Genomic DNA, 13,555 nt, shown 5'->3' on the forward strand with positions numbered 1-13,555 from the left:
ATCCACATTTCTGTTCTTGAAAAGTCCAGAACACTTTGTTGTGAGCTCTTCATTGCCCCATACCAACCTTCCCTAACGTGATCACTTTTATTTCAAAAGAGAATCTTTGCTTCCATTTTCAATAATCTTTCTATATCAACTGTTCTTAAAAAAAAAAAAAAAAAAAAAAAAATCCTTGTAAGGGCTCTATTTTTAACAATGGAATTAGTAAGAAAATATTAATTTTGTCCATTATGCTCCATAATGTATTCATACTATATGTTTTTCTGTGTACTGTAACCCTGGTATTTTCTATCCAGATATAATAATGGAAAGCAAATTTTAAGCTCAGCTCTTTCTATTTAGGAGCATAATTTCAACAGTAGGTCTGAGCTGAAAACAGGTCCTTCACTGTGCAGAAACCTGGACTCTAAGACACTTCTGTGCAACATTGTGAAGCATCCTCCATCTGTAGCAGGTCAAGGTTTATTGTTTAACCGTTTCATGACTGCTGAACGTAAGGCTACATTTGCTTCTTGGAAATATCTAGTTCATACAGGATATGTCCTGTTGAAATCAGGTCAAGCTGTCTTATCTCTCTAACACTTAGTAGAAGAAGGTGATAAAGGAAATATTTAATTTTTATGGACTTGTCGGCTTACAATAAAAAGTCGAAATCTTCATTTCTTTTCCTAATTCTCTTTAAAACTTTTTGTTTGTCAGGTGCATCTCTGAAAACAGATGAACCAGTCATTTCAGAGAATAATATGATAAATCAACCAATTAACTGAGTACCTATAAATACAACCTTTATTTGTATATTAAACTTTAGAGAAAGTTACATAAATGTTGACATTACATGGTTAAATGATTATCTGTTTCATTTTGTTCTTTTTACTGGTAATATTAAAACATAATTATTTTGCTTCAATTAGCTTAGCAAGCATTTATTGGGTGACCCTTGCCAGGTATTGTGCTAGACTAGGAGACAAAAAGGGCTGGTCTAATTTTGGCCACAGTGTTTATTAAATTCATACTATTGATATTCTCTCTAACTAACCAGAATTCCCTGACTCCTAAGTGTCCCCAACCAGATTTACACATTTATAGGGTCTGGCACCTATAAGTAAATGTTTTAAAGCATTAGGCTCGATTCTATAACAACACAGAGAATTTGTACTCTTACAGGTCATTTCATTTTGCCTACAGCGGAAGTATAACTTCTCTGGGGAAAAGTGTTTATACAAATCAGTGTAGTACATGGTAGCATATGCAATAGTAGAATTACTTAGGAAATGATGGAAGTACACACCTGAGAAGCAAGCAACTGATGGGGAGGGAAGAAAACCTTGCCAGACAAGGTGCCCTTTGAATTGGGTCTTAAAGATCAAAGAGCAAATCACTAAGCAGGCACTCAGGAGTAGCAAAGCAGGGGAAAGAGAATTTTGATGCCATATAAGTAGGAAAATGGCACAGAAGTGAATTTTGAAACTGTTAAAAAAAAAAAAAAAGGAAGATAAAGTAAGACAAGCAAAACCAAAACAGTAGAGAAACGTGATGAAGAGTACAGTCTGTGCACTAGACTCACTGGTTTCAAAACTCCTCTCTGCCATTTCCTAGTTGTGTGACTCCTGCAACCTGATCTTTTGATAGCTCAGTGGCCTCATCCATCAGAAAAATATGTTAATAATTTTTACCCTGTTGGTTAATTATGAGAATTAAATTAGATTATATATATATCAAGATCTTAGAATAGTGTTTGACCAATGAAAAATATTTGGTACATGAGATGTTGGGAACACCAGAAACTATAAAAACCTCAGACATTCTGTTCTGGAAACCTCACTACACGCTGCACTATTCATTAATTTACAGTCAACATCTACTATACTATTGCATGATTGTTAATGTCGAGAATGATGGACTCTGGGACTCTCAGACCCAGAATCATGGGGATAAAGGATTAATTGTCTTCAAAATAGCAAGGCCAAGATCTTAAAACAGGAAACTGCGATAATGAGTATAGATAAAATCTATTGCCTTCAAGTGGATTCCGACTCATAGTGACTCTATAGAACTGGGTAAAACTGCCTCATAGGGCTTCCAAGGTGGTAAATCTTTACAGAAGCAGACTACCACATCTTTCTCCCACAGAGCAGCTAGTGGATTCAAACCACTGACCTTTCCATTTATAGCCAAGCGCTTAACCACTGCTCCACCAGAGCTCTGAGTATGAATAAAGGTGTATATATAAAACATACATACATATTCTCTAAACTGTAAAATCACTGTTACCTTTCCAATGTAGTACTATGCTGCTGTTGTTATGAGTCAGCTGCAATTCATAACAACCTTATGTACAACAGAAAAAACGTTGCCCAGTCCAGTGCCATCCTCACAATCATTGATATGTTTGAGCTCATTGTTGTAGCCACTGTGTCAATCCATCTCTTTCAGGATCTTCCTCTTTTTTGCTTGACACTCTACTTTACCAAGCCTGTTACTTTTGGCAATTTTTTTTTGCAAAAGACCTCTTTAAAGTGTTAAAAGGCAAAGATGTTACTTTGTGAGGACTAGGGTGTACCTGACCTAAGCCATGGTATTTTCAGTTGCCTCCATTCAAAAGCTGTAAATGAATAAGGGAGACTGAAGAAGAATCGATGCATTTGAATTACGGTGTTAGTGTAGAGTATTGAGTATACCATGGGTTGCCAGAAGAACAAATAAATCTGTCTTGGAAGAAGTAGTACTAATAATCTGACTTAATTCCTTCATGTGAATTGGGTCCATATCTGAGTAGAGGATCATGATATAGAGAACAATCTGGTGCCTGTTATAATTTTAGGTGCCGTATAGTTCTAGATACCTAAAAATTCTGGAGGCATGTAATATTGGGTGAATAATATTAGGAACCCTCTTGCTCCGCATGCAGCACGAGCACAAACAACTGCTTTAAAATTTGCCAGCTTCAGTCTTGTTAGATCAGGAAAGCAGAAACCATTTGTCAGTGTCGAAATCTGAAGCAGAATTTAGCCAAGTATTTTCAAATAAATATATTTGGGCACATCTAAGGAGCCCCGGTAGCACAATATTTAAGCACTCGGTAGCACAACTGAAAGGTTGGCAGTTCAAACCCACCCAGCCACTCTGAGGGAGAAAGACCTGGTGGTCAGTCCCGTAAAGATTACAGTCTAGAAAACCAGGTGGGGCCGTACTGCTCCGTCATACGGGGTTGGTATGAATTGAGATCAACTCAGCGTACCTAACAACAACAAGTATTATCAATACCTAAACATTCAATTCACCTGTGAACATTCTCGGAAATCTTTTACAAAAGTGAACAAAAATTTACTCAGCTAGCAATACAGGTGTAATTGCATAAAGTTGCAGTTTACAGAAATATAACATTTATAACCACTAAATAATACATTCTGTTGCATAGTTTTGCTGTATGTTGCTCATATACCTGATATGGGAATATTTGAGATACCACACATTAATTAGCGGCTGAACTGCGAACAAAGAAAACAACTCTACGTACGAGTGATGACTTTTGGATACAAATTTTCAAAAAATATTTAAAATATTGCTCTGATCAGAATTCATAAGCCCTAACTGATTTTTTAATTTTTTTTAACTGATACCAGCCTTGGTATTACTTTGGGAGCAATTGTTACAATTTAATGTGCTTGGTTTTCACAATTCAGTGTGTCATTAGAACAATTTTGTCCATTCTTGATCTTTTTGATGATATCATATCAATTTTTCTTTGAACATTTTTTGTTACACCAAACAATGTTCTGAACAGTCATAATTTAGCTTCTTAATTTTCTGTCAATATGTTTACTTGGTATTTAATATTAGGGAAATAATATGGGACTATTTTTCCAAGCTCTAAAATGTTTGAATTTTCATTTGTTCCTAAATGCTTTGTGAACATCCCATGTATCACATTCATTTCTAATCCTGAACGTGGGGGTCTTCAAGATCCTAATTTATTTCATTGTTTTTGCTTCGATTTACATTCACTTTAATCTATGAAATTCAATACACTGTATGTTGTAGAATGTTTATGATTAGATCATAAATTTCATAGTGGAATGTATATCACTTACTCATTGTTTATGATTGTTTTATAGAGCAGGCTTGAAATAGGGCTAAATCCATTCTCAAATATTCTTCCACAAATGTAAACTTTCTTTTAAAAATCATATTTTTTCAGAACTTGTTAAGACCTACCCTTTATAGTACATAAATTGGTGTGCTTGCAAAATGGGTTTTCTCTAAAGAAATCAGTTTCATCTAAAAACATAACAATCCCATATATCTGCATTTTTCCAAACCCATTCATCTTTGCCTATATCTGAGGGGAATTTCTAATCAAAATTCCTTACAGATTTCTAGTAAATCAGAGTTCTATCAAAACGGATTTTGAAATTTCTCCCCCCTGCCTAGCAAAAGACAGTATGCTGTATTGACACTAATAAAGGACTGAGAGTAAGGAGACCTGGATATTGATCAAGATTAGTCCCTTAGTTAGTATTGTGACATTGACAGGTTTATCTCACTCCGTTCATGTCAATTTCTTCATCTGTAAAGGGAGTCCCAATGTTTTACTCTAATCCCTGTCCCTATAGAATTCATTTCATTTTTTCTGTTCAATAATAAACTTCAGAAAAAAAAAAAAAAACAATTACTGTCTCAACTTCTTCTCTACTATACACTTCTCAATCCCATGAAGTTTGAGGAAAACGTCTGCTACCTTATAAAGCCATTCTCTGAAGTCTTCAATATCCTCCTGTTTGCCAGTTCATTCTTCTTTGACCTTAAGCGTTTGACTCTAAAGTGTTCGCCATTAGCAACTGCGTCGTTCTCAAAGTTATCTCCGAGGTGTCTCTGGCACTGTGTTCTCCTTCCTCTAGTCTTACCTCTGTAAAGCTCCTTTTCCCAAGCAGTATTTACCATACTTAAGTTGGAGATTTTTTTTTTTTTTTGGTGGAAGGACATTTCAATACAGATGCTTTAAAAGAGCAATTTTTGTAATTTTCGCGTTTCTTTCATCAGCTCGTCTTTCTCTTCCTACCCTCTAAACATAAATATTACAGAATGCCGTTTCTGAAATTGCTTTTTTTCTTGTATTTTCTTCTTTTTTGATCATCTTAAGCATTTTCAAAGCTTTAATTAAGGGGGTCCAAAATCTGAATTTCTACTCTTTTTTTTTTTTTTTTTCCTGGCTTCTGGATGACCTCCTCCAACTTTGGAGAAGTCTTTGCCTGGGCTCCCTGTGGCATGTCAGACCCGGCCTGCAGTAGACAAAACTGCTCCTCTCCCTCACAAACTATTCTCGCACTTTTGCTGCCTCTCGCTGCCGTTGGCATTGTTATTTTTGAGTCATCAAGACAGGTTAGTGGAAATTAGGAAAGGTTTTGGAATCAAAGGGTTCTCAATTTAAATTCGAGCTCCATCATTTATCAGCTATCTGATTTGGGGGCACGTTATTGAACTCCTTATTAAGCTTTATTTGTCTCACCTGTACAATTGGTTGATGATCCACCTGCCACACAGGGTGGCCGGGAGGGTAAAATGATGCAACACAGAGAAAGCCCATTATCCAATAACTTCCATATAAAGTAGTCAATGTCATTATCAAATGGTACTTTAAAACTTCAGAGTGATTTTCAGCTTTTCAATTTACTCAATTCAGGTATCAGTTGCCAAACTACTGAAATATTACTTTCATTCAAACATTAATTAATCCGCTTGCTCATTTAATGAGTGGATTATGTGGGGACTGTCTTGGGTGCTAAGTATCAATAATGAGCAAATTGGCCAAGGTCCCATCACCTCTCCCTTAGCTTCTGCCAATGGCTCTCTGATTCATCTCCCTCCACTTCTCTAATCGATTCTAAACACTGTTGTCAAAGTAATGTCTCTAAATCTGGTCTTTGTTTAAATCTCTTGGAGTGCTCAAAAAACTTCAGTTACATTCCAAACCACCCGCATTCTCATCTCTGACTCCTTCTTCTCCTTTTCTGCTATTGTCTTTATAGCGACCAGTGATCCTGTGAAAATGTGAGTCTTGTCAGTCCTCTGATCAAATTCCAGCATTGCACTAAACTCTTCCAACACTTCCCCTTCTTCCCTTTTCCTTCTCACTTCCTGGGACATGCCAGAAACTCTCCCCAGGGCCTTTTACTTCTATTCCCTTTGCCTTGATAGTATCCATACTGTTTTACTCAAGCATCACCTTCCCAGGGAAATCTTCCTTCACCATGTGGTCCCTTTTCAGCTCTTTATTTCAAAGTATTTCTTCTTGGAGAGGTCTTCACCAGGCCACTCTTTCTAACCATTTCTCTTCTTCCCAGCATGCACAGCTGTTCCATCTCCTTTCTCTTCTTTATAGCTCCTTCTTTAAGCATACCACTATAAATATATATATATATACAAAAACATATATTTTACATCTTTATCTTATTTATTGTCCTTCTCTTACACTAGAATGTAAGGGCCTTGAGGAGAGAGATTTCATGCCATTTTGTTCACGGCTATAATTCCAGCACACTAACTCATAACATGTGCTTGATAAACACCAGTCGAATGAATCAATGGTAGACCAGCTTCATTTCTCACTGCAGCTACTTTGTGATGCCCAAAACTCAGTGTGCGTATTTGTATTTTTCTGCCTTTTCCTGTATTGTTTCTCCTGCCTGGAATGTACCCTTCTTTATCCTTTTCCATTCTCACTTTTTTCCGCTAGTCAAATTCCACTTATGTTTAATTTCTTGCCTGAATGTCACCTACGAGTTGCCAATTTCCTCCAGAGATAATTTCTCTTCCTCTAGGGCTTTGTGCCCTAGTGGCACAGTGGTTAAAGCACTCAGCTGCTAACCAAAAGTTTGACTGTCTAAAACCACCAGCCTATCTGTGGGAGTAAGATGTGGCAGTCTGCTTCCATAAAGATTTACAGCCTTAGGAAACCCTGTGGGGCAGTTCTGCTCTGTCCTACAGGGTCACTATGAGTTGGTCTCCAAGTCAGGCATTTTTTGGTTAGTGCTGTGGGTATTGCCACACTTTGATGGTGAATATCACATTTTCTGTCTCTCTCCTATACCCCACAACCAGTCCATCAAATCTTTTTCTCTACTGGAAAATGTTTCCAGATTCTGATCTACTCTTCCCGCTTCCAGCAATACTATCCTATCCATCCTCCAGCCTCTGTCACCTGGACTATTACAATAATCTAGTTATCACACTGCTTAGTGATCCATGTTCTTTGCAGTTGATTTTCCACATAGTAGTCTACAACATTTTTATAATGTGATTCAGATTGTGTCACTCCTCTGCCCACATTCTTTTTTTATTATTATTTTTTGGTGTTTATTTATTTATTGTGCTTTAAGGGAAAGCTTACGAATCAAATCAGTCTCTCATATAAAAAGTTATACACACCTTGCTATGTACTCCTAGCTGTTCTCCCCCAATGAGACAGCACATTCCTCCTTTCCACCCTGTATTCCCCATGTCAATTCAGCCAGGTCCTATTCGCCTCTTCCTTCTTATCTCGCCTCCAGACAGGAATTGCCCACATAGTCTCATGTGTCTACTTGAGCCAAGAAGCTCACTCCTCACCAGTATCATTATCTATCTTATAGTCCAGTCTGATCCCTGTCTGAAGAGTTGGCTTCAGGAATGGTTCCTATCTTGGACTAACAGAAGGTCTGGGGACCATGGCCTCCAGGGTCCCTCTAGTCTTAGTTAGACCATTAAATCTGGTCTTTTTACAAGAATTTGAAATCTGCATCCCACTGTTCTCCTACTCCATCAGTGTTCCCTGTCAGGTCTGCCCACGTTCTCTACTGAATCCTCATTTATCACAGAAGAAAATCCAAAGTCCCTCACATGGTCTACAAGGACCTTCATGGTCTTGCATCAATCTACCTCTCTGATCTAATGTTGCACCATTTCACCCCTGGATCACTCAATTCCAGTAGCCTTCTTGTTATGACTTGATTACTACAAGCACTTTCCTGTCTCCCAGCTGATTGTTTTTCTGTTCCCTCTACCTTGAATGCTCTATCCACAGATATTCTCTTGCCTTAGTTTTTCACAATGTCTGCTCATAAACATGATTTTCATCACACCACCTGTTACCTCTGCTGTCTTAGCCTCCTTTGATTTTTTTTTTTTTTCCTTCCTGGCAATTACCACAACCTCACCCATGATATGTTTGCTCTTTGTTTACTCTCAAGTAGAACATAAGCTCCATGAGAACAATAGTGACTCATATAAAGATGTGTTTCTCCATGTGCAAGTGGGTCTCCAGGGACTAGGACACTGCCTGATTCACAATGGATTTCTGTTGAATGAATGAATGAATAACTACCTAATTTAGTTTTGCACAAATGTATTTCCATTCTTATAACACAAGCTTTTCAAGGGCAGGAAACTGTGACTTCTGCATCTTTATTATCATACTAGTACTAGAAAACTATCCTGTACAATGTAAGTGCTTAATAAATATGTTTCAGTTAGTAGATAAAAGCTGTGTAAGGACTTATTAACTAGCAATATCATCCAGTAATCAACTAAGAAAAAAAAAAAAAACTAGACAATCCTTTAAGAAATGTAGTGTTATCATTCCCACTTTAGTCATGAGATAACTGACAAGATGGACTAAAAACACAATTTAAATAATATTTATTTTTGTTTTTACTGAACTAGAAAGTATGTTTATTGACATGTAATACAAAAAAGTTATAAAATTTTTATTAAAAAACAGAACCGTGAAAGGAAATGAGGTTAAATGTCTAAAGAAATGACAGAAGAACAGCACCTGATACAGTGTACAATACACTACAAATTTTACCCTTCTTTAGAATGGAAAATGCATCACAGATTAAAAAAAGACTCATTTATTATAAACATATGAAGCAGTCAAATATTCTGTTAACTTTTGTCCTTTCTATATTTATTACATTTAAAATGGTGAAACAAAGTACATGTATCAGAAATTGTGGTGGGATTAAATAAATTTAAAGAAATGTAGCCAATTAAAAAAGAACAGGAAACAGTGAAAGGTTGAATTTTAAAACATATTTCTATTATCTTACAGGGAAAAAAAATCACAAAATGATTTTGGCTTGCAGAATTATTTTGCCTACTCATTCATTACTTCTTTGAGAATGATGCAAGAACCAACTGCCCAGGAAAGCAAGTTATAATTTTACAAGAGACCCTTTTGGAAATTGAGCTGACATCCAATTGAAAGAGTAACTCTCTAAACTGTAAATTGGAGCCTTGGTGGCACAGCAGTTAAGAGCTCGGCTGATAACCAAAAGGTTGGTAGTTCAATTCCACCAGCTGCTCCTTGGAAACCCTATGGAGCAGTTCTATTCTGTCCTATAAGATTTCTATGAGTCAGAATCGACTTGACAGCAACGGGTTTGGTTTCTTGGTAAACTGTGAATTGTCTACCACTGTCATATGGTTTGTCCAACATCACTCCCCATTAAAGTTTATTTAGATGGCCTAAAAGATGCTACATTTTTTATTCTACCTCTTTCTATTCTTTATTTTACTTCAATGACATTCTTGGTTAGCTCACCGTTTTTGTTGTTGTTGTTAGGTCCCATTGAGTCAATTTTAACTATAGCTACCCCATGTGACAGAGTAGAACTGCCCCATAGAGTTTTTTAGACTGTAACCTTTATGGGAGCAGATTGCCAGGCCTTTCTCCCAAGGAGCTGCTGGGAGGATTTGAACCACAAACCTTTTGTTTAGCAGCCAAGAGCTTAATCATTGCACCATAGGGCTCCTCTTTAGCAGAATAATAATAATAAACATTTGTTTGCTGTTCCCCATGTACCACACATAGTACTCAAACCAAAAACACCAAACCCATTGCTATTGAGATGACTCCAACTCATAGCGACCCTACAGGACAGAGTAGAACTGCCCCATAGGGTTTCCATGGAGTGGCTGGTGGATTTGAATTGTAGACCTTTTTGTTAGCAGCTGAGCTCTTAACCACTGTGCTACCAGGGCTCCATAAAACGGCTTATACTTGAGAAAAACTCTCTCAAAACCTGCACTTATTTTGTTAAAAAATACACTTAGTTGTCTGAAGATCTGTGAAACTCAGCATATGTTCCACACGGACGTGAGTTAATTTCATTTCCGTCAGTGTGAGTGCTCCACAGGTATATTGTAAATTGCTATGAATTACTGTGGCTGTGACCCATTATCATAGCAGGAAATTACACGAATCTCACAACTGATATAAAATGAACTGCTGTCACTGCTACGCATTAATTTCTAAGTAGTTGGCCATTTGTAATAATTCTGTAAATGCCCATCTTAGCACAGTTTTCAGTCTAGACAAGTTAAGCCAATGTACATGGAATAGTCGCCCATTATTTTGAAGTAGTTATGCTGAATTCTAAAATTACCTTTCTGTTGAGCAATTTCACATTGAACATTTTTTCAAGAATTGGAACATGAGAATCTCATCGTCCTATTCCCTAATGTTCAGGGGAAATTTATTCTATAAAAAGTAAATCCTTTCGGCTATATGTGAATAGTAAAAATGAGAACATCTCTGATGAATATCACATATTTTCTTTCCTAGCTTTTATGAAATAATAAATACTTTATTAGATGATTTTTCAATCATACTGATCTCCGTGCTGAAGTGATTTTTAGGTAAAAACCGATTTTTAGGTAATGGTACGCTTTATGCTTATAACTTTAAAAACACATAATTTTACATTTATAAAATTCATTTACATTACACATAGAAATATCTCACTATTAAAAAATCATTCCCTTGCAGTGCAAATCATATTTTTCTTATCTTTCTTTTGATATTGGCACACTCCTTTCCTGCAGGAAAAATAACTTCAAATAGAAAGTTTAACTGAAAACTTTTGTCAAGAATGAATTTAGACAGTAGTCTCCCATGGTATATTTTATATTATACTTGTTACAAGTCAATACATCTGGCTAGAAATTCACTGTATTGGTATGTTTTTAAGCATTTTGCATCATTTTAAAAGTATTTTTACCCTGTTAGTGCTTCATATCCTAGGCTTTAAGATTGTTTTCCTTCATTTTGTGAAATTCTTTCACCATCTATTACAAAAATTTTTATCACAAATTTACTAACACATAGTTTCTAGAAATTTATTTCCCTGTCCTTTTTTTCTTTTAATTTTTTACAAAATATTTGTAAACCTGGAATGGGTCTTACTACTTCCTCAGTTAGGGGCACTCTCTGATGCATAGTAGTTTAGAGCACTGATCGCTTAAACCCAGTGCCTTAGGCAACCAAAAGCACGCCTCCATGCTTTGGCTCATCACATGCCATTTAATTTTAGTAAATCTTTTTAAGGTACAGATTTGGTGTTATGCACTTGACTAGGTGCTTGGGAAGGACAGATGATCCCAACTAGAGATGATATAGGGGAGAAAGAAATAAATAAGTCATATAAAATAGCAGAAGGTATCCTGTCTCCTTCATTACTGGTTGTCAGCACAGAGTCTGATACACAGTAGTTATTCAATAAATATTAATTCAATATTCTTGAAAGAAGGTACATGTGTCTAATGAGGATACACAGGAAAAAATTAAAGACATGCATTTATTTAATCCCATGATATGTATTTTTTTCTGTTGATGCTTGCAATCTTTTAGTGCAAATAGGTATTTTTCTGAAATGTGTTTTAGTGGTGAAAAAATTCTTATCTAATAAGCTGTCTTACTCTCTGCATGTGCAGAGATATACTACATGCATTCGTAAAAATATATAAAGAAAAAATGTTTCATTATAATCTTTTGGAAAATTTTCAAGGTACATTTATTCAACAGAGGTCATCATCTTAAGACCTCTTCTCTGGGTCTTTGTAGCAAGGCTTCAAACCAGTTTGAACCAGTTCAGTCATGGCCGATGAAACTAAACTGAAACAAACCTGAATTTTTACAATTTGGGTGATTTGGAATAATAACCGAAATGGGGAAAATTAAGGATTAAAACCCTGGAATGGGAGACTTGGAGGAGGCATAATGAGCACTTCCAGGAGCCTGATGTGTGAGGTTGGATTATCCGCAGGACTGTGGAGAGCGACGCGCCTCCAAAACCTTGCAATCTGCCACCATCTTTGAAGGGGCACCGCTGTTTCCGACACTGCTGAAAACTCAACAGGCAAGAGATTTGGTTGCTATACGCTGCCTTTATTGTCTAAGAGGGAGATTAGGTTTCCATCAGGGCTTCGACACATAATTTTTCCCATTTTATCTTTCAGTTCACCCAAATTATAAAAATTCGGGTCTGTACTGGTTTAGCTTCCCCAGCCATGATTGAACTGGGAATTACTGGTTCAAAGCCCTGCTTTGTAGTGGTTCTCCTGAGGCCCTCCTCATTTATTTTCTCTGGAGTGCTACCTCCCATTTCAGAGCCAACCATGCACCTCTCTTTAGTAGTTTTTTCACCATATCAAAGGAATCTAAGCCATTACATTTGGCATTGCCCGAATTGTCCCAGGTCTTTCTGTTCTAAGGGATCATCCATATAACCCCTGCCCCGTGCCCTATGTTCTACTCATTCTGGTGCCCAGTTTCTTAAAGAGGCTCTTTCTTCACTCATGTCCCTAAGTTTGCAAACACTTTCCTTCCTACCTGTGTGACCCCCTATGTCTACTTGTAGAAGTCCTCTCTGTCCAACTCCTCCATTTCTTCTTCCTTGATGCTTTCTCAGGGCCCTTGGTCCAGTGGTAATCCTTCCTTTTTCCACAGTTCCTCAAAAAGAAAGCATATCATCATCTGAGAGGGAGCCCCGGCATGCAGTGGTTGGGCGCTTGGCTGCTAACCGGCCACTCCAAGGGAGAAGGATGTGGCACTCTGCTTCCATAAAGATTTATAGCCTTGAAAACCCGAAAAGGCAGTTCTACTTTCTCCTATAGGGTCTTTATGAGTCCAGCAGGAACTTTTTGGATAACAAAAAATTCTGATTTATTTATCTTTTTTATTATCTACTAAAAAGTTTTCTAACCTATGCTTTTCTCGAGCCAAGCTCATTGCTCTCGAGTCAATTCTGACTCGTAGCAACCCTATAGGACAGAGTAGAACTGCCCCATAGGGTTTCCAAGGGGCGGCTGGTAGATTTGAACTGCTGACCTCTTGGTTAGCAGCTGAGCTCTTAATCACTGTGCCACCAGGGCTCCAGCCTTTTTACATAGAAATATTTAATCAATGTATGTAGAATTGAATGGAACTGTTATTATAAGGGGATTTTAGAAATCACAAATCACCACAGAAAATCACAGTGGGAAACTATCAAAATAGTAGCATGTCTGACACCAAGTCTTTCATTTATACCTGTAGAAATATGTGATTGAAGATAACCCACACACACTGTTTACATGTTTTTGTAGTGCACACATTTTGCATTTCCAACCAGATGTGAAATAGAATGCTATGATTAAATTTAATTTGTTATAATAATATCTTATCATTCTTTGTGGGGGGTAGAAGATGAGGTTATTCAGGTGGACATCTGGGCTTTGGCAAATCCGAATGAAA

The 13,555-nt window shown here is 37.0% G+C and overlaps 1 protein-coding gene across 4 annotated transcripts in view; it reads left to right on the forward strand.

Annotated features, from left to right (window-relative positions):
• The window catches only part of EPHA3 (EPH receptor A3), a 401,922-nt gene that overhangs the window by 94,227 nt on the left and 294,140 nt on the right, over positions 1-13,555 (forward strand). Inside the window, exon 1 of one of the 4 annotated variants that reach the window (XM_049858482.1) lies at positions 9,094-9,317. The exons of the other annotated variants lie outside the window; for them this stretch is intronic. The gene's annotated coding sequence lies outside the window, so the exon portion shown is untranslated. Of the gene's footprint in view, positions 1-9,093; positions 9,318-13,555 lie in introns of those variants that run through there. 4 annotated transcript variants of the gene reach the window in all.

The sequence above is a fragment of the Elephas maximus genome, chromosome 18 (assembly GCF_024166365.1).
Source record: "Elephas maximus indicus isolate mEleMax1 chromosome 18, mEleMax1 primary haplotype, whole genome shotgun sequence".
Taxonomy (NCBI): domain Eukaryota; kingdom Metazoa; phylum Chordata; class Mammalia; order Proboscidea; family Elephantidae; genus Elephas; species Elephas maximus.